This window comes from Helianthus annuus, chromosome 1 (assembly GCF_002127325.2).
Source record: "Helianthus annuus cultivar XRQ/B chromosome 1, HanXRQr2.0-SUNRISE, whole genome shotgun sequence".
NCBI lineage: Eukaryota > Viridiplantae > Streptophyta > Magnoliopsida > Asterales > Asteraceae > Helianthus > Helianthus annuus.
In genome coordinates this window covers 6,374,446-6,397,667 of record NC_035433.2, presented here as the reverse complement: position 1 = coordinate 6,397,667, position 23,222 = coordinate 6,374,446, and the positions used below count along the sequence as shown (strand labels likewise).

The window sequence follows — 23,222 nt, the reverse complement described above, 5'->3', positions numbered from 1 at the left end:
CATCACCCAAGAACACCTAGATCTTGGTGATTTCATGGATGAAATTCAGATTTTGAAAGATAGAATGGTGGAGAATCGATTAATGAACAAAAACGTACAAGGATTAGAGCGAAATACTTACCGGTTTGAGAGAAATCTGAGATTTAGTGAGAAGAAGAGGCTGGTCGGTCAGAGCTTTTCCAAAAGTGGAAAGTTTGACAAGGACAGCCCTATTTATAGGCTTCCAAAAGAGGAAAGGGTCAGCTGATCGAACAGCATCCCTGATCGAGCAGCTGTCCGATCGAACAGCCTGTTCGATCGGCTAGCCTGTTCGATCAGGTTGCCCTGTTCGATCGGCTTGCCTGGTTTGAGTGTTTCGCGACGATTTTTGATATTTCGACTTCGATGAACGATGATTTGAGAATGATGGAATTCCTAATCAAATTACTTTTAGTCTCAACTACTATATCTAACATACGAGCATCCTTACACCACGATTTGGGTTCGATTTCGATTGAGTTTGATTCACCTTTGAGTCTTGATTGATTTTGATTGATTCACCACACACTTTAACATAAAAGTAAACATGCACAAGTAACACATAAGGCACACACACACGTATAAAAAGTACTAAAATCCCCACACTTGAGTTTGATGATTGATTTGATTAGCTTGATTATTGATTGACTAGCTTTATTGCATTGTTACTTCCTATCATTCACAGTCGGTCGTTGATTCACAGTTCGATTGTCGGCCGTTTAGTTTGATTATACAACACTTACTCCAAATAATAGGAAATCTAAATGAAACTAAAATGAAATTAATCTTTATTTATCTTTAATTCCAATAACAGTCAACACTTGACTTTGACTTTGACTTTTTGGAAAACACGGGGTGTTACAGTCTCCCCTCCTTTAGGGAATTTCGTCCCGAAATTAGGCCGAGAACCGTACATCACCGTGTGATTTTACCAATTTGATGCTTCAGATCTATCTGAACAACTGCGGGTACTTGGCCTTCATGTCACTTTCGAGTTCCCAAGTGAACTCCGCGCCTCGTTTGCCTTCCCATCGTACTTTTACAATAGGAATGCGAGAGCGTCTGAGTTGCTTGGTCTGTCGGTCCATGATTTCGACAGGCTTTTCCACGAAGTGTAGCGTCTCATTGACCTGAAGATCGTCGAGTGGTATTATTGCGTCGTGGTCGGCTACGCATTTTCGAAGGTTTGAAATATGGAAAGTCGGGTGGACATTGCTGAGTTCCTCCGGTAATTCGAGTTTGTAGGCAACCTTACCGATCCTTTCCAGAATCTTAAAAGGTCCAACAAATCGAGGCGCAAGTTTCCCTCTTTTGCCGAATCGGACTACTCCCTTCCAAGGTGATACCTTTAGGAGTACGTAGTCGCCAACTGCAAATTCGCGGGGCTTGCGTCGTTTATCGGCGTACATCTTTTGTCTGTCCCGGGCCTTCACCAAATTTTCCCTTATCTGGTGGATCTTGTCAGTCGTTTCTTGCAGAATCTCGGGCCCAGTCAATTGTGAATGACCGACCTCGTGCCATACAATAGGCGAGCGACATCTCCTACCATACAAGGCTTCGAAAGGTGCCATTTCGATGCTGGAGTGATAGCTATTATTGTACGAAAATTCGACCAACGGTAGGTGTTTGCTCCAACTACCACCAAAATCGATAACACACGCACGGAGCATGTCTTCAATAGTACGTATCGTTCTTTCAGTCTGCCCGTCGGTTTGCGGGTGGAATGCGGTACTCAAATTCAGCGTCGTCCCAAGAGCTGCTTGAAAAGTTTCCCACAATCTCGATGTAAACCGAGCATCGCGATCAGAAATGATGTCTCGAGGCGTACCATGATTCTTAATGATCTCGTCGGTGTAGATTTGGGCTAGCTTGGCCACCTTATAGTCTTCTCGTATTGGCAGAAAGTGGGCTGATTTGGTTAGACGGTCGACTATAACCCAAATACTGTCGTGACCTGATGGCGTGGTCGGAAGCTTAGTTATGAAATCCATAGCTATGCTTTCCCACTTCCATACGGGTATCGGCGGTTGTTCGAGTAAGCCTGAAGGTCTTTGGTGTTCAGCCTTGACTCTTGCACAAGTTAAACAGCTACCAACATATAGAGCAATATCCCTTTTCATCCCAGGCCACCAGTACTTGTAGCGAAGGTCCTGGTACATTTTGTCCGCACCGGGATGAATGGAATATCGGGATTTGTGGGCTTCGTTCATGATGATCTTTCGCAAATCTGTCCTCCTCGGAACCCAGATTCGGTCCAGATAATAGAATATCCCGTTGGCTTTGCTCACAAGCTGAGTTCCATCGTGATAGATTCGTTCTTTCTTCAACGTACGCTCGTTAAAGCAAGCGTGTTGTGCTTCGCGGATGAGAGCTTCGAGGTTATACTGAGCCTGGATGTTTCGAACACCTATCACGTAATTCTTTCTGCTGAGGGCGTCTGCAACTACATTCGCCTTGCCTGGGTGATAACGGATCTCACAGTCGTAATCGTTGAGAAGTTCTACCCATCGGCGTTGACGCATATTGAGTTCTCTCTGGTTAAAGATATGTTGTAGGCTCTTGTGATCGGTAAAGATCGTACACCTTGTACCATACAGATAGTGTCGCCAAATCTTTAAGGCAAAGACAACTGCGCCTAGCTCGAGGTCATGGGTTGTATAGTTCTTCTCGTGGATTTTGAGCTGTCGAGATGCGTAAGCTATAACCTTGTCTCGTTGCATGAGAACACAGCCAAGTCCAAGGTTTGAAGCATCACAATAGACAACGAAGTCATCGCTTCCGTCCGGCAGCGTAAGAACTGGTGCATGGCACAGCATGTGTTTGAGGGTTTGGAAAGCAGTCTCCTGCGCGGTTCCCCACACAAAAGGCTTGTCTTTATGAGTAAGGGAGGTAAGCGGTACAGCAATCTTTGAGAATCCTTCGATGAATCGCCGGTAGTAACTGGCTAATCCGAGAAAAGAGCGAACTTCTGACGGATTCCTTGGCGTAACCCATCCCTTGACTGCCTCAATCTTTGCAGGATCCACGTGTATACCCCGACTATTCACAATGTGACCCAGAAATTGAACCTCTTCCAACCAGAACTCACACTTGGAGAACTTGGCGTAGAGTTGGTTTCCCTGAAGCAACTCGAGAACCAATCGCAAATGCTGCGCATGTTCGGCCCTCGATCTGGAATAAATCAGGACATCGTCGATAAATACAATGACGAAACGGTCTAAGAACGGTTTACACACGCGATTCATCAGATCCATAAAGACCGCGGGTGCGTTGGTCAAACCAAAAGGCATGACAACAAATTCGTAGTGGCCGTATCGGGTTCGAAAAGCGGTTTTGGGTATGTCTTCCTCTTGAATCCGCAACTGATGGTAGCCTGAACGTAGATCAATCTTGGAGAAACACTGAGCACCTTGTAATTGGTCAAACAGATCATCGATTCTTGGTAAGGGGTATCGGTTCTTGATGGTCAGCTTGTTCAATTCCCGGTAATCGATGCACATTCGGAACGACCCGTCCTTCTTTTTGACGAAAAGGACTGGCGCGCCCCATGGAGAAGTGCTCGGGCGAATGAAGCCTTTTTCAAGTAACTCTTGGAGTTGGTTTGAGAGTTCTCGCATCTCAGATGGAGCGAGTCGATACGGAGCTTTGGCCACTGGGTTGGCTCCTGGAATAAGGTCGATTCGAAAGTCGATGTCACGACTTGGAGGTAATCCAGGAAGATCATCAGGGAACACCTGAGGAAATTCTCGGACAACGGGAACATCCTTGACTTCAACTTTCCTTTTCTTGTCCGTCTCTGCTACAACAATGTTGGCCAAGAAGGCTCGATATTCCTTGCGGAGATATTTGTGAGCTTGAAGACAGGACATGAGCTTGAGATCTTTTGCAGTAGTTTCACCATAAACACATAGAATATCACCACTAGCTAGCACAAAACGAATCATCTTATCGGAACACACAACTTCAGCACGGTTTTCACGAAGAAAGTCCATGCCTACTATGACATCGAAACTTCCGAGTTGCATTGGAATGAGATTAATCGGGAATATATGATTGTTGAGCTCGAGAGTACAATCACGGAGCACGGAATTGACAGCAATGGTTCTTCCGGTAGCGACTTCTACTTCGAAGGGTGACGAAAGATAAGAGCGCTTACGTCTAAGAAGTTTCTCAAACTCAAATGACACAAAGCAGTTATCGGCTCCAGTATCAAACAAACATGATGCATATATACCATTCACGAGGAACGTACCATTGACCACGTTGTTGTCAGCTTGAGCCTGGCGTGCGTTGATGTTGAAAGTTCTGGCGTGAGCGGCTTGTTGTTGAGGCTGCTGTTGTTGTTGCTGGGGTTGTTGAGCTTCTTGTTTCACCACTCTGTTCGGGCACCGGTTTGCGAAGTGGTTAGGGTCACCACATGCAAAGCAGGTCCGAACATTGTTTGCCGGGGCCTGTGCAGCTTGAGGAGCTTGAGGAGCTGGTAGCAGGGCTTGGTTAACAGCGGCTTGAGCTTGCGTTTGACGAGGACCATAGCGGCAATTTGCAGTGAAATGCCCGTAAACGTTGCAGTGGGCACAGTAACGGCAGGCCACACCCACCGGGTGATGATAAGAACATGTAGCACAGAGTGGGTGGGGGCCGGTGTACGCACGCTTAGCCGGCGGCGCATTGATCACTGGCGCAGTGCGCTGTGGTTGTTGCTGTTGTGGCGGTACTGACTGAAGAGGAGCAGCATTGGTTGCGGCGGCACAACCCTTGTTCTTCTTTCTTCTTCTTGAGGACTTGGAGGCTTGAGCAGTAGGGTTGTCGGTTGATGTGGCAGTAACTTGATGCAACGACTTGGATGGCTTATCCCAGACACCAGCCTTAACTCGCTTGTCGTTAATCTCGGCAGCGAGTAGGTAGGTTTCCTCGATTGATGCGGGTTTGGCGGCGAACACATAATCTGCAACACAATCCGGAAGAGCACGGATGTATTTCTTGATGGTCATCTCGGGAGTCTTGACCTGGTCTGGACAGATAATGCTCAGTTGTTTGAAACGGGCGGTGAGACCAGCGTTGTCGCCCTCCTTCTGCTTGATGGTCCAGAACTCATCCTCCAACTTTTGGCGTTCGTGGGGAGGACAGAACTCGTCCAGCATGATAGCTTTCAGTTCCTCCCACGTCAGCTCGTAGGCAGCGTCGTTCCCGCGCTTATTCCTTTCGGCCGTCCACCAGTCCAATGCCCTTGACTGGAAGACACCGGTAGCATTGAGAGTTCGAAGATGATCCGGGCATCCGCTTTGACGAAGGGTAACTTCCACAGAGTCAAACCAGTGAAATAAGCCTGTAGGGCCCTCTTCACCGGTGAACTCCTTCGGTCCACATGCCTTAAATTGCTTGAAACTGAACGAAGCTTTGCTGGGTTCAGTGAGGGTTCGGGATTCTTCCGACGACTTGCTGGTGTTTTCGTACACCTCACTGACAGCTTTCGCTACAGACCTCGAGATGAGCTTGGCGAGACGTCGGTCTCTCTTTTCCTGACGGGAAAGGTTTTGGCGAATTCTTGATGATGACGACATGGTCTGCAATAGACATCGCCATAGGGCTCAACACAACGAATTCGAATCTCGCGCGTCTTAGTTTACTAAAGCTTAGAATCACGTCGCATCTCACGTCACGTAACACATATAAACACATAAGCACATCATCATAGAGGCACATAAGCACAGAAGCAATTAGAGCACATAAGCAATTAAGCAAATAGAGCACTTAATTTCCTAAACACGTACGAAATTTTATCACAGAGGTTGTCAGAAAACAGAAACCTATAACCACAAGTCGAGTATCGTTCGTTTTGCATATCGGATAGCATCACACTGTATCGTCTAACTTAGTCGTATAGCGTAGCATAGCACACTGGTTTCGTTTAGATCACATCAACAGGGATTTGAATCGAGATAGGATAGCAACAAAGGTCACGCAGATTGATAACAAATGGAGCAATCAACGAATCTCAAAACACGTAAACAGGTAAATCATATAAAATCAACAAAGTAACTCTCAAAATCGGAAAATGGATTGTCTGCGGCTACTAGACTTCGACTAACCATGGCAATTTAACTATTCACAGTTGACTTGTCGTCACTTTCGACTCTAGGGGACATGCTTCTGCCTCGATTCTTGGGCATTATGCACGCGCATTCTAGGCCATACTCGTGAGTTCAGGTCGTTGGAGTCCGTCAATTGCCTTGGCGAGATGTAATAAAGTCGGAATAACTGCCAAGGTTAGGGTTTCACCCCTAGCTCAGCAATTTCTTCCTTGCTTTAAGAAAATTTTAGAGGAAAGTTTTCATCAAATTATGGGTTTCAGCCCTGATTTGGTATAATTCTCCCCCGTTTGTTGATAGAAAATCGCACAAATAGTTGGCAAATATTCGTAATTTAGGCAGGAATTTGCGGGTTTCACTCCTAATCCCGTCCAAATTACAAAATTTGGCTCGGAGTTCGGATGTAATGATAGAACAGAAGGAAACAATATAAAATAAACACATAAACTTGGTCTCTTGGTTCCTAACTATAGTCTAGGTCTCTAAGACAGCGATCCGGACTAGATCGTGTCTAACCTAATTCCCTATAGTTATGGCTCTGATACCAATCTGTCACACCCCAACCGATGGCGGAATCATCGGGGCGTGGCACTGAGCGAAACAGATTGTTCAGAAGTTTCCACAACAACTATCATACAATTCAGTTATATAACACGTCCCATACCGTGTCCCAAATAATAACAAGTTATCATAGAAATCAACTAAACAATATGGGAACTGTTCCGACAACTCAAATTCTTAGTTATTACAGACCGAAATAAATATTGTTTTAAGACTTCTAGACGGCTAACTATAGATCTTACTGACTACAGGTGCCAGTACAAGATCTACAGATAATTATGGCCCTGGAGCAGGTATGTGGACACTGTCCTAAGGTCACAGGCTCCTAGAAGCTTATTATTGCCTCGCTTCCCTAGCACGCTAGTAGCTTAAACACCTGTCACATACGTTAAAATAAAAGTCAATACATATAATGTAAAGGTGAGTACACAAGTTTGATATAGCATATAGAGTTCGAATAGTTTACGCATAACCAAGCACGTACACAAGGGCAAACGATGCATGTAAATTATCAACATGGGACCATCGATACCAACGACTTCGAGTTGACTGTCCGAGACAGTTCGCGATACATGATTACCACTGTAATCCATGCAAGTAATTGTCCTTAGCAACCCCCGTGTGCACGGGTGCTGAGTCCAAACTATAGTACTACGTTGCTAAAGCAGGTAGATAGCACTCCACGTGTAAACATAATAAACAGCAATCATTTAGGCAAGTAATACATGCAGGTAGGTTAGCGTTCAAATAGTTTGTGTTGTTTGTGAATTTGATAGATTACGTATGTAACACCCAAAAGTGCTGAAAGCGAAAAGGGATCGAGTATACTCACAGTGGTTGATCGTGGATTGAGAGGAGCACTGAGAATAGGTTAGCCTGAATAGTTTGATAACACAACGATGAGTAACGCGGAAAAAGTAAACAATGTACTTGGATCGAGTAGGCCATTCGATCGGACAGCAGTTCGATCGAGTGGGCTGTTCGATTGGTTTGAAAGTCCGTTCGAACATCCATTCGATCGGCCGGCTGGCTCGATCGGCTGGTTCTTTCAAGTGGATTGTTTCTTCCTTTGATGTGAAGGTTGTGTTTGTGTATGATGGTTTGTACTACCTTTCAAGTTGGCCGATCGAACAGCTGTTCGATCGGTTAGCCCAACCGATCGGCTAGCACTTCATTGTTTTCAAATATGTCACTCGATCGGTTGGCATGTTCGATCGGGTGACATTCCAATGTTTCGAAAAGTCTAAGTGTTTTGAAGTGTAGTATCTCATGATTCGAGTAGTGATGATCACAATCGAGTGGCTCGATCGATCGAACAGAACCTCGTCAATACTACACTTTGTGAGTTGGGGGGTCTAAGTGCTAGTCGATCGGTTAGCCTAGTCGATCGGCTGGCATAGTCGTTCGGTTGGGCTGTTCGATCGAACAGCCTAGCCGTTCGGCCAGCTTCTCGATTTGGTTAACCTATCACTTCACACTTGGTTATTCCCGTTAATTGTTGATGTTTTAGAGATATTTTGACTACGAGTTGAACCACAAAGCTGAAGTCCCTACTTAGTCTACTGACTCGAGCAGGAATCACCCAAGCTCGGCCAGAGGCGGTTTGGAACTTAAGTTTAACGTTTAACCCGAAATCGGTATATCTCTCGGTAGAACCCGAATCTTGAACCATGTGTTTGTTTAGAATGGTTTATAAGTCGGTTCAAGTCTCGTTTTCACCTTTTTGAGTGTAAAAGAGTTGAAAGATAGATGAAAACCCATCTTCCAATCCTTTTCCACCGTGAAATGTTAAGATCTTTGGAAGATTTTAGGTTATTTATGTGGAAATCGGTTAGATCTAAGTTATTCATGGTGGAATGATGCCAAAACTTAGTGTTCTTGAAGAACACATGATGACATCACCCAAGAACACCTAGATCTTGGTGATTTCATGGATGAAATTCAGATTTTGAAAGATAGAATGGTGGAGAATCGATTAATGAACAAAAACGTACAAGGATTAGAGCGAAATACTTACCGGTTTGAGAGAAATCTGAGATTTAGTGAGAAGAAGAGGCTGGTCGGTCAGAGCTTTTCCAAAAGTGGAAAGTTTGACAAGGACAGCCCTATTTATAGGCTTCCAAAAGAGGAAAGGGTCAGCTGATCGAACAGCATCCCTGATCGAGCAGCTGTCCGATCGAACAGCCTGTTCGATCGGCTAGCCTGTTCGATCAGGTTGCCCTGTTCGATCGGCTTGCCTGGTTTGAGTGTTTCGCGACGATTTTTGATATTTCGACTTCGATGAACGATGATTTGAGAATGATGGAATTCCTAATCAAATTACTTTTAGTCTCAACTACTATATCTAACATACGAGCATCCTTACACCACGATTTGGGTTCGATTTCGATTGAGTTTGATTCACCTTTGAGTCTTGATTGATTTTGATTGATTCACCACACACTTTAACATAAAAGTAAACATGCACAAGTAACACATAAGGCACACACACACGTATAAAAAGTACTAAAATCCCCACACTTGAGTTTGATGATTGATTTGATTAGCTTGATTATTGATTGACTAGCTTTATTGCATTGTTACTTCCTATCATTCACAGTCGGTCGTTGATTCACAATTCGATTGTCGGCCGTTTAGTTTGATTATACAACACTTACTCCAAATAATAGGAAATCTAAATGAAACTAAAATGAAATTAATCTTTATTTATCTTTAATTCCAATAACAGTCAACACTTGACTTTGACTTTGACTTTTTGGAAAACACGGGGTGTTACACGGTTCTGCCTTGGGACTCAGTATATTGACGATCAAGAGCTGCCTGAACAGCATTGTCAATCAGAGCCTTCAGTTGTGCGCCTGTCAGATGCACTGGCGCATTGTCGTATTCATCATCATTAGTATGGCTATTCTCTCCGTTGGGATCCGCCATTGTAACTTGAATCTGTTACAGAAGATAACAAAATTTTTTATTCAGGAGATTATTATATAATCGTCTTTTATGACAATTTGTCAACCATGGTACAGAGACCATATTTGGTTAACTTATTTGTTTCATTACATATTAGGATTTGAATATATCCTATTTCAGCTATATAAATAGTATTGGCGGCATAAAGCCTAATCATGATGATGTTTTATAATATTATCCGAGATTTCAGAGAATCAAAGGCATAGAGAGTTGAACCGTAGTTCTTTTATCTCTTTCTGACAGGGAGTCATAGACCACCACTGCCTTTTGTCGTTATAAGACAATTATTACGACCCATAGGCACTACACCTCTAATGGATGTTTTAGTATGGTTGGCCCGTAGGCACTACATCTCTAATGGATGTTGTAATATGGTTGGCCCGTAGGCACTACATCACTAATGGATGTTTTAATAATACTGGCCCGTAGGCACTACATCACTAATGGATGTCTTTAATAATACTGGCCCGTAGGCACTACATCACTAATGGACGTTTTAATAAGATTAATCACCTTCATTGGTGATTTAACCCATGATTTATAAATCATTTAGTTGGGTTTTGAAATCCTTAAAGGATTATTGTATAAGAATGACGTGCGTGATTTTAACGAATCACATCTGCCATGATGGTTAACATGCGTACAGAGGTTAACAGGGAATCAAAATCTTTTCATTTAGGTCGTACCATCTTGACTGGATCTTAAAAGACACCAAGCTAGGTTTCACCTTTTAAGATTCTTTATTTAGGCAGATCAATTAAAAGGATTGGTTTTGATTTATTTTATACATATTAAAACAAAACTCATAACATACATTCCATAATCTCAAATACAATTACATATTGCCCTAAACGGGTCTTTCAAATAGTACATACCTTCATAGAGGTTTAAAAATAAGTGACAAGTCCACGCAGGGACTAATACAAGATAGGTGTCCATGCAAGGACTAAAGATAAGTCCACGTAGGGACTGAAATATGATAAGTGTCCACGCAGGGACTTATTTCAAAGTAGATATTACATTAGTACAACTATTAAGGGCTAGTGGTCACGTTTCTTCTTTTTGCCCTTTAGTAGGTTCGCCAAGCCCTTGAGAAATCCTTGGTGGCTCTTTTTCTCTTCTTCGAACTCTCTCTCCACACGATCTAGTCGATGGAGTATTTCTTCCTGTTCAGGAGGAGAGAAACGTGGTTGCGGCGCTTGATGCGGAACGGGAGGTCTGGGAGGTATTGGATACCCATGAGCTGAGTAGTCCGGTGGTCCCCTGTTCCCATGAGCTCCGTCAGGGTAGCGCGCATTATACCTAGCCGACACCACATATGGGTCGCGCTCATAGCCGTAGTTGTATTGTGCTTGTGACGGTTCGAACGGGTTGTAAGCCGTTGGACCCGTGTAAGCAGGTATGGGTTGGTCATACCCAAATGGTGGCGAATTTTGTGCAGCTGGTGCGGAGTTCGCCTCCTGTATAGGACTTGAAGGTCCTTCTTCTTGTAGTGGCGGATAGTGGCTACTACTAGAATGTCGAGGAGTGCTGAAGCGGATACCCCCTCCTCCTCGTGTAGACATACGAGCATTTGTCCTCCTACGCCTTGGCGGATCAAGTATTACTGGTTGTGCCGGTGGCGGAGGTGGTGGCGTAACTGCCTCAAAGCGTGAATCCTCAGAGGGATCCTGTGGATGTCGCGGTTGTTGAGATGTCTGTTGAGGTGGCGTGTAGTACCACTCATGTCGGTCAAACAACGCTTGGAAACTGTCTGGTCCTTGATAGGGCGTGCCATGGAAGGATGACCCATCAGAGACTTCTATCGGATGCGTGGGCGTACCACGCGCAGGTTCAGTTGGATCAGTATCTTCATCCATATGGTCCTCGGAGAAATGATCTTGTGGCCCTAGTGGAACAAAGCCTGAAGGTTCCTGTATGTAGTCAGCCGGATTAAACTGACCTATGTAGTAGGGAGTAGGGTCGTCATAATTCCGGTGCGATACCGAACGTTGTAGAGGTATGAAGGAAGGTTGTGGGTTGTTGGGATCATTTTCTGAGTTTGGCCCAAAGGAGTGCCGGTAAGATGGCGTCGAGCTGTGTGAGGTGGAATGCCTCGCGGGTTCGTAAAGATCTCTTCGTCGTTGTGGCTCTTCGCTCCGTGTCATCGAAGGATGTCTTGTACCTGATGGTCCAGCTTCGCTATCGTGATGTGTCACGACTTCTCCTCTGCCTCTTCTTCCTCTTCCTCTTCCTCGGAATATAACAGGTGGCATTTTCCTGCTCCAAAACTTATTAAAAATCGAATTGAAAATAAAGACAAAAAGGAGTATTAATCCGAATTTGTCCTAAGTTATTGTCTAGACTCAAGTATGTGCAATTGTGTCATTGAGATTAAACACAATAGGGTATTGTTTAATTCACTCAATGTTGGCTCTGATACCAACCTGTCACACCCCTATTTCCACGTGTCTCACCAGTGGGCCCGGTGGGGGATTACCGTGACGATGTTGGCAACAATATAGTCAAACCACACAATTATATAATGCACAGCGGAAGCTTAAGATAAATATATAAACTTCAACCTCTGATTGTAATATCAAATGTATTACAGAAGTTGAATATATCCACAGCGGATCAAAAAGTAATAAATATTGTTCATTCAGATGCAGCATCGAGTTTGCGTGACTATGTACGATGCTTAGGACGCCTAAACCAGCCCATTTCGTATAGTACCTGCACTTAATCTTTTTGGGGAATATACGTCAGTTTACACTGGTAAATACATTCAACTGACACATTTGAAAATGTTTATTAAAAATTGATTTGAATGCACAAGGCACAAACTCTTTTATAACTTGGGAAAATTATAATAAAATCTTGTGAACGTTTTACATGTTCTTTTATGCGTTCAGTAGCCCGGGTCGTGCCGGGTTAAAGATTTATAGACACACCACATTGCGTAAAACCGTAGTATAAAAACCAACGGCTACGTCTTTTAATTTAATGTCGACAATATATACCGGGTGTACGCCTACACCGGGATGTCGATGGTCGTGGCCATTTCGTAAAATGATGCCAAGGATATCCGGGACAACGGTCATTAAACCCCCCAAAGGCTTTTAAGAAACAAAACTGTTTAAATGAGCCAATCATATTATTTAATTAACCACCTAAGCGATGGAAGAATATAATGCTCAATCAAGCGGTATTAATATACCGTAACCCAAGCCCATATAGGGGAAATAAGTTAAAGTATTTACCTTTGCAAGTATATTTTCTTAATTTGGATTAAATCACCGATAGCTTTTACTGGGGCTCCTAATCTGGAACGAAGGTTTTAATTAACCTCTTAGAATCCTAACGAGTCGTTATAATGGCCGTAGCCTAGACCGGTTGGTTCCGATATATATAGATATGGTTTAATCGCGCGAAAAGGCGAAAACCGAGAACGGAGTGTGATTCTGCCTCAACAAGTTCAGAGACTTGTTTTATACGGGTTTATGGTTCACACTCTGGATTTTGAGGTTCAAATAATATAATTTGACCCGTATCGGCTAATTTATGAAAACTAGTTTCATAAGCCGAACCGTGCGTGCAATAGGCGAAACGGTTAACCATGAGAGTCGTACGCTTATTTCCTAAGTCAATATACCTTAAATGGGTTGTGGTATCAGTAGGATACCTTCCGTGACGCCCGTAACGAGTTTAAATTAATATTATGCCCCGTAGGGGCTTTTCGGTCATTTTAAAGACTTTTAAAGAGCTTTTCGAGTTCTACAGGAAATCTGAGTTTCCCGAACAGCTTATAAAGCTTAAAATACTTTATTTATTATTTAAAATCAGTAGCAACTGGAATCGGGTCAAAAGACCTTGTAGAACTCATGTTTTGGCCGAAAAGGGCATATTCGGTATTTACCGAACCGTAGCCATAACCGCAGGTTATGAGCGAGGTAAAAATTATTAAAAATCTTTAAAATTCCCAAAATATTATTTTAATACAGTGGGTAAAAGTTTTGGTGATGAAATCTTGGTTTAGATAGGTGTTATGCTAATTGCGCCGTTAATTACTAAAGTTTACTTTAAATGCGCCATTTAGCATAACTCTCATTCTAGACCTCGGATTGACGTGAAACTTTAAGGACATGCTTATAATTTAATAAGCAAGGTTCTGGTCCGCTCACGTGTCCGAAATACTCGTTTTATTTACAAAATGGCGCTACGGTCAACTTTTAGGCGATTAACGGAAATGCGTAAAAGACTCGGATAACTCATGAACCGATCACAGAGGTTTATACCATCATGTGACCTGGTCCTAAGAGAGTCCTAGGGCATATCTATACCTCACTAAAACGGGTCAGAACTGAAGTCAAAGCAAAAGTCAAACTTTTGCGACATTCGGCTCCGAACCGGGTCAATATAGCAAATGATCGATTCAAACGAGCGCAAACAAGTTTATATACTTAATATCATGTTTTATAAGTGTCAAAACAGGTTTCATAACATATACATTACAGATTATGCATAAATCGCTAAAATAGCTTTCTGTTGACTTTTTAACCGCACGTTTGACTCGATATTTGACATAGTTAGAGTGGTGATCAGGGGGAACCCTTTTAGAGGTTTATTACCCACATAAATACCAACTCATAACCACTTTTGATTCGTCATAAGACTGATCCATTACTGAGTTATTTTAAAGTCAAACCGTATTTACGACGGTTTGGTTTTTAGCCATTTACTAAGGAAATGTGAAACCACAAAGGGTTAGATCACTTACAGAAGTTGAGTTTTGCTTATAGAGCAGAGATGGATGCTTGGGAGCTTCTTAGAATGATCAGTAATTGTGTTTTGAGTTGTGTGAATGTTGTAACCACAACATGGCCTTTTATAGTGAAAAATGAACCCCAAGATCATTCCACATTGGCCTATACTGATCATGGATCATGGGCAGGTGTCCCTAAGGTGTATGGGTCGAGTAGGGGGCGCCCATGCTCCATTAATTATGTGTATGATCGTTCACAAGCTCCAAAAGGCAAGAAACTACAACTTTCTGCATCTGGGCACTTTACGCGACCCGCATGGGAGTTCCCATGCACTTTTACGCGGGTCGCCTAATATTCAAATATCAGGCGTGTAATTTAGGAGGCTCGCGGCCCGCCTATACTTAAGCTTAACCTTCACGCGGGTCGCGAGAGGCCTGTTTTTCAGATTTTTAAAATCTTTTGAAATGATTACGAAATCCTGGTAATTAATAACGAAATCTTTCGTAATGATTTACCTGACCTTTCAGGTTTGAAGGGGTAACTTTGCGGTTTGGCCCTCGGTTATTTACCGATAGGGGCCTCGTGTTATTTACCCGCATTATAAAGTCCCCGGTTAGTTTATTAATTATTTGGAAAGCCTTAACTTTCACTGTTGACGCTTTTAACCCTTCTCATACGAATCCGAGTATAACTCTCTCGTTTTAAGACGGAACTTCGCGGAATTTGTACAGTATATTCTAGTGAGCGTATAATATTGTTACGAAGCCTTGGGAACGTTAAAGGGTCACTCAGAGGTAATATTAACATGTTGACACAGTTAACCCCTGTAGCTCGTAATCTCTCACTTTCTTCCGCGTTTCGCTTCCGTACGATCTATGATTTATTCGTTTGAAGGTTCAAGCATTATTTAGGGTTACTATACAGTATATTTACCCTTGTTGACATTTATAACCCTCGAATTTATATACTTTCAACGTTTGTCAAAATTAGTTCTTTATTTAATATCAATGCCACGTGTAAACAAATGACACGTGTTAACACATTATTGGACACAAAAATTCGAGGTGTTACAATTATCCGGTTCAGAAAAAGGGGAAAGTTAAGCCCGAGGTTTATTGGGCCATTCAGAATTATCGAACGGGTCGGTAAGGTAGCATACCGTCTCGAACTTCCCGAGGAGTTGAGTGGGATACATAGCACGTTCCACGTGTCACATCTCCGAAAATGTCTAGCCGACGAAACTGCTTATATCCACTACCACGACATCGAGGTGGATAACAGTCTCAATTCGATTGCAATTTTAGATCGTAAAGTGAAGAGTTTAAGAAACAAAGAAATTGACCAAGTAAAGGTCAAATGGGAGTACAGGAAATGTTCGGATACCACTTGGGAGTCCGAGGAAGAGATGAGACGTCTCTACCCTACACTTTTCGGTACGTATTCTAGTTTCAGGGACGAAACCCTTTTAAGGGGGGTGGACTTGTAACACCCTGAAAATTATAAAACTTTATATTAGAATTATAAAGTGCAAAATAAACGAGAATAAGCTAACTAGGGATTTAATAACCCAGTTAGTTATAAGTCTTGTAGTAACACATGAATGAATTAAAATGCCTAAATTATAAACTAGACAAAAGTTGAGGGGTCTATGTTGTAAAACTTGAAATTTAATTCAATTAAAACAAAAAACTCACACCAAACACACACAAAAAGGTGTGTCTGGTCGATCAAATAGCAGGGGCGAACAAGAGCTCCCCCACCAAACCCTAACTCTCACAAAATTCATAAATTGAAGGCTCAAATCAAGTCGAAATCGAAATCTGAATATAGATTAGTGTCACAGCCCCCGACCCCACCCTGAGAGCGGGAGCCATGAACCAGTCAGATGGTATCGGTGTTTATTAATTACGCAGCGGAAAAATTTTCATCAGGATCGTAGTTAGGAAATGATTTCAGAGTTTGTAAAACACCGAACTTTTAACATTAAACAAATGGGCTAAAACCCATATTTCATTCAATTGTTTTTATAGGGATAAACCCAAATAAATAAAACATAATTTTCTTCTTTAATTATAGCCACTTTATTTAAGCCTTCAGTGCTCCATAGCTGGCTTCTACTATCCTTACATCAAGTTACCTGAAATGTGTTTTGAAAACATTTTATAAGTAATAAATACTAGCGAGTTCATTCCATTTTTATAAAAATATATTGTTATACTTTACAGCATAAAAAGTTTTTATATTTGTTTATATTTACCCAACTCAATCAATATTTGTTATATAGTGGCAGTTCCGATGTGACAGTGGTCATATCACTCATTGGCTCTCTTTTGTCCAATAGTGAATTTATCAAGTAATTATATTTTACTATTATTCAATGTATCTGTCACTAGGCGGTTCCCGTGACAGTGGTCAAATCACTGTTGATCATTCTTTCAACTAGTGACTGTGGTCATAACACTGTTGATCATTCTCTCAACTAGTGTCAGTGGTCGTATCACTGTTGATCGTTCTCTCAACTAGTGACTTTGGTTATAACACCGTTGATCATTCTCTCAACTAGTGTCTCTGGTCATAACACTGTTGATCATTCTCTCAACTAGTGCCTTTGGTCATGTCACTGTTGATCATTCTCTCAACTAGTGACTCTGGTCATATTTCTGGTCATATCACTGTTGATCATTCTCTCAACTAGTGACACTTTTCAAATAAGGTATACCAAATTTCAGTCTAAGTATGTTTTAAAATTCCTATGGATACTTATATATAGATATTTATTTTAAAAGTTGGTATAATGATACATAAATAATAAATTTCATATAATAACAAGTATAAATTATAGATAACATTAAATTTCATATATTTAATGTATAATTATATATATAGATAACATCACCACAGAAAAGGTATATACTTTTCGTACCATATCTGAACTCTTATTTTAAAACAAAGCATCTACTTTAACAAATATAATATAAGGGTAGGGCTAGATAGAAAACCCTATATATATAAAAAACCCGAGAAAACCCAAGCTCCCGACATTTTTTTTTTTTTGAAAAAAATAACACATGTAATATACATGTTTTTAAGACTTTTGGGCCAAAAAAATCAAAAAAGCGCCGAAGGGATATTTTAAAAAAAAAAAAAACAAGTTTCAGCAATTTTCAGCGAAATTATGGATTTTTTGCTTAACACGTGTTAGGAGCTGAAATTTGTTTATTTTTTTAAAAAAAATCCCTTCGGCGCTTTTTTGTTTTTTTTTGGCCCAAAACACTCTAAAACATGTATATTACATGTGTAATTTTTTTCAAAAAAAAAAAATGTCGGGAGGTTGGGTAAAAATGGCTTCCCATTTGGGTTTCCAGAGTTTTCTAAGAATTTTAGGGTTTTTTATCTAGCATTATCCTATAATATAATATATTCATTAACCTAAAACACTTATTCGTTAAAATATTATATATAGAGTGTCATTTTAATACAAATATACTCACATGGTTTATAAATATGGAATTAGTACAAACCATTTAAATTTATTTCAATCATACATTAAATTTATTAATGATTTAATGTAAAAATAATATTAGTTATAGGCTATGCCACTGGGGCATAATTCCCCCTGTGATTGTGGTCATGTTCCTATTGGCTAACTTTTTGGCCAATAGTAACGAGGGTCAAATAATGTATAAAACCTCTCATACCGGTAGTTATTACAAAATATAAAAATCTAATCACTGTAAGTATAACTGGTAAACATTTAGGATTTTGTAAAACATTTTTAAATATAATTGTATCACAAAGGTGATAAAACTGTGAGAAAAGAAAATGGACTCACTTTATAACTTTAGGGTTCAACTAGAAAGCCTCCTGGTAGAATCTTGGGTATAACTTCTGAACTATTTTAAATATATATATATATATATATATATATATATATATATATATATATATATATTTGCACTCGTCTTAAGTATAGTAACCCTAATTCAACCTTATCCCTATCGAGATAGAACCCCAACGAACTTAGTCGGGCAGAGCCTTGACATGCGTTATGGGCCTCCAGATCAATCGAAAAGAGTATCAGAGTGATCGGGAGTTAAAACACTTAAAACAAGACAAGGTCTTATTATTATTCTTATTATTATTCTTATTATTATAGATAAGAATAAGAAAAATAAAAAATAAAATAGAAATTTAGAGAGAGACTGTGCGACAGATTGGAACAAAGGTATGCAATACCTCCCCTTTCCTATTTATAATTTTGGAAATTTCCTCTCCACGTATCCATCCTTTTGAATTCATATGTTACACCTAATTGAAATTACTATGCAGAGGTACACGTACAAAATATTTAATGTTGATTTGTTTTATTATTTTATTTATATATATTATAATAATTAATTCAGCTGCTTCACTTATTTAGCGCTTATAACTTCTAAAATATAACGTTTTATAAAACAATGAATATATGTCATTAAAACGAGAATATTCTTATCTACATTTTGAAACAAGTTTCATTAAAAACGGAGTAAGTCCAAATACAATGTACTTTTATAATTTAATTATATAGACGGTCACTAGGCCCGTCTAGGTACTTTATATTTTTAACAGTCAACTTACCCGTAATCTACATGTCTAATAATATAAGTTTTTATATACTTTTATTTTAATAGAAAGGTCACCCATATACAAGCCAATTAATTAGTATAACATTCCAACCAACTATATATAAAATAGTTTTTAAAACTATTTGGGTCGAATAAGGCAAGGAAACCGGGACGCCAAGCGGACAAGCTAGTGGCGATACGCGTTTGAAAGGATTGCTCTAAAGGTATGTAACTGTGGTCTCGTTGCATTATGTTTATTATTAGTTCTAGCTTGTTGAATTGAAATTTAACGTATGAGGCAAACTCGTTACGTCGCTGAAGTGACGAAGCTCACTAGACAAACAAAACGGGTCGAAATATTGGTTAGAGAAGAGTTTGGTATGTCCTTGAAATGGTGGCCGCCATTAGACATCCAAACAGGTCAAAACAATGTCGAGTTGTAAATGTTGAAGTGAATGGACCATTACTCAATGGTCGATTATAATTAATGAGTAAGCCGTGAAACGGACACGCTAATCTTGTCGCGAATGAACCCTTGGCCTAGGGTCTAAAGTTCAGAAATTCATGCTCCACAAATTGTTAAAAAGGAGCATGGTTGAACCCTTGAAAACAAAGCATGACGTTAATGCGTAAGTAACCCTTGGGATGGGAGCGAAACGCTATAGTTGGTAAACCCGGGAATGGGTAAAACGGTTGGAAACATGGGATGACAACAAAACAAGTTGTAGAACTTGTAAACAAATGGGTCGAATAAACAAAGAGCCGAAGTATAGGCCAACTGTTCCTAAACTGAATTTTTATGTGAATTGTGTTGATAAACGGGTCCGTAGTTTAATTATGTAAAACGGACTTGTATAGCGAAAGTTATGCAAGTTCTAAGTTGTTATTTGGTATTTTTTTCGTAGCTGGGCAATTGCAGCACAAAAGAAAGCAACATTCTGTGAAAAATGGGGCGTCGCGCTACGCGACGCAAGCATAAATCACCATCGCATGACGCGACGGCTGTCGCGGGCCGTGTAAAATGGGGGCTAATCTGTCGCGGGGCGCGACAACCCTAAGCTTCAAAATTTTTGTTTCATTTTTGTTGTTTGATACCAGAACTTGTTTATACGTATTCCAACACTGTCAAAACTAACATTTAACGTGGTTTTGGCATTAGGTAAAAGCATACAAGACTCCGGGTGAAGATCAAGCGACTTTCAAGAACCGAACGCACCAAACGAAGCTTCTGCATTGATCTATTTTGTTTTAGTTAATATGTAAACTCTTGAAATTACATTTTGAAGGTTTAATTAGTAGGATGATGACTCGAATATTTTGATCATGTATGATCGTAAACCCAACAAATTTTTTGTAAGCTCACATTTTTGTAATTAATGTGTGTTAAATATTATAAATTATGATATTTTAAGATGGGTCTTACATTTGTTGTATATAAATAAGTAGGTACAACACCCTATTATACCATTTTGCAGTTAAAATGGTTAGAAAAGTTATTAGTCAGTATACCCTTCTTGAGAGGTAGTTTCATACTAGATGAAATCAATGTATTCCTGGGAAGGTAAATATTTATGTTTGGAGAGTTGTGATGGACTCTAGTTCAACATCTTTTATAGAAGATGAAATCAATGTATTCTTAGGAAGGTAAATATTTATGCTGGGAGAGTTGCGATGGACTCTAGTTCAACATCTTTTATAGAAGATGAAATCAATGTATTCCTAGGAAGGTAAATATTTATGCTTGGAGAGTTGTGATGGACTCTAGTAATCTAGTTCAAAACATCTTTTATAGAGCTTAGTGCATTATGTTCTCTTTATGTGATTTTGAGGTGGAAACCTCTTCAAAAAGCTCTTGAGATTTTATACATTCCCCAACCTCCCTCAATCACTCACTGTCACTGATTCACTCAAACAACCACCACTGAAAATCATCAGAACCACCATGGAACCAACCGAACAACCACCACTCCAAGTGCAGAACCATGAACTGCTATGAAAAAGGCCCATCTAGCAAATCGTAATGGTATCTGCCATAGCCGCTGGGATACAATTTGGCTGGGCTCTCCAGCTGTCACTGCTTACTCCGTATGTGCAACTAATTAGTGTACCCCACCAATGGGCGTCCTTCATTTGGCTCTGCGATCCTTTATCCGGCTTGGTTGTCCAACCTATTGTTGGATACTATAGCGACCGATGCACCTCCCGCTTCGGTCGCCGCCGTCCCTTCATCGTCGGCGGAGCGTTCCTAGTCGCCATCGTTGTATTCTTAATCGGATACGCGGCTGACATTGGCGTCTCTACTGGTGATAAAATTGGCGTACCAAGGAAGCCGCGTGCCATTGCAGTCTTCGTGTTTGGGTTCTAGATCCTGGACGTAGCCAACAACATGTTGCAGGGCCCCTACAGAGCGCTCCTCGCAGACCTAGCCAATTCGAATTCTACCAAAATTCAAGCTGGGAACACGTTGTTCGCCTTCTTCATGGCTGTAGGGAACGTGCTGGGATACTCAGCCAGGTCCTACACCCATCTGTACAGGATTTCCCCCTTTACTAAAACTGATGCATGTGACATCTTCTGTATGAATCTAAAAACATGTTTTTTCATCTCGGTCGCGCTTTTGATAAGCATCATGTTGCTGGCTGTTTGGGCCGTTTCAGAAGATCCCTATGTACCAGAGGCGGCGGTTGAGAACGGTGCGACTGGGAAACAACATATGGTTGGGGCCTTAAAAGAATTGTCAAAGCCCTTGTGGATTTTACTGTTGGTCACTTTCTTCAACTGGCTGGCATGGTTTTCGTTTTTTGTTATTTGACACGGACTGGATGGGCAAAGATATATATGGAGGGAAGCTGGGTGCACAGTTGTACAACCGCGGTGTTCGTGCCGGGGCACTTGGTTTGATGTTAAACTCGGTCGTGTCGGGTCTGGCGTCACTTTGCATTGAGCGTTTGGCTCGGTGGTGTAAAGCGGCTCTGGGGTGGTATGAATTTTCTGTTGGCGGTATGTCTGGCGATGAAATTGGTCGTGACACACATGGCTAGGTCCGAGCCAGAGTTTCCTAAGGCGACACCTAAGCCTGGTGTCGTCGGCTTAGCTTTGGCTACATTTGCCGTTCTTGGTGCCCCGCTCGCAGTGAGTAAATTTTCAGTTAAAATTTTATCATTTATAAAATTATGTTACTAAATTTTATCATTTTCTTTGTTTGAATTAGGTGACTTTCAGTGTTCCATGCGCTCTGGCTTCTATATTCTATAACAACTCTCGAGCTGGACAAGGTAAATTCTAACTTGTATTATTCTAGTTAAATGACTAAAGATACAATTTTTTTAACTATTAAATTCCAATCTTATAACTTACAGGTTTCTCAGTCGGTGTTCTGAATCTTGCGGTTGTCATACCTCAGGTACAAACAACTCTGTTTCAAAATACGATTTATAAGATTTTTATATCATGGGTGCTAAATTTTAATTCCCTTTTTCACAGATTGTGGTCTCCTTGCTGAGCGGGCCGGGTGTTCAAGATCGGATTATCCGGTTTTCGGATATCCGAAAACTGGATATACGAAAATTTCGGATAGTAAATATTGATATCTGAATCCGTATCAGAAATTTCGGAAATCCGAAATTTCGGATGCAGGTTCGGTTATCCGAATTTATAAGAAATAAAAAAAAATTGTTTCGTATATAGATTAAAACTAAACTTATATTCGATTTTCCAACATTTAATATTAAAAACAATCATAAATTCACACGAATATAATTATTTACTACTTTTTTACTAATTTTTACAATACTGCAAACTAAATATAATGCTCATATACTATATATATTTATAAAAAAATAATTAGTTTTCGGATATCGGATAATCGGATTATCCGAAATTTTTGAAATTCATATCCGGATCCGAATCCGAAAATTCGGATTATCCGGTTTTCGGATATCCAAAATTTCGGATATTTCGGATACGGATTTTCGGATAATTTGGATTCGGTTTCAGATCCGGATTTTTTTGAATACCCATACGGGTCGTGGGACTCGCTAATGGGCGGTGGTAACATGCCTGCATTCGTTGTGCGAGCCGTGGCTTCTACTGTCAGTGGAATTATCGCATTCACCATGCTTCCTTCACCACCACCAGACGTCCTTGAAACGGTTTCCGGTGGCAGAGGGATGCATTAGAGTAACAGACTTTTTTATCCAACCGAACAACCACCACTCCAAGTGCAGAACCATGAG

General features: G+C 40.7%; 1 pseudogene; it reads left to right on the top strand.

Moving 5' to 3' along the window:
- Window positions 1-20,995: 20,995 nt before the first annotated feature.
- Window positions 20,996-23,165, top strand: LOC110934946 (annotated as a pseudogene).
- Window positions 23,166-23,222: the final 57 nt, after the last annotated feature.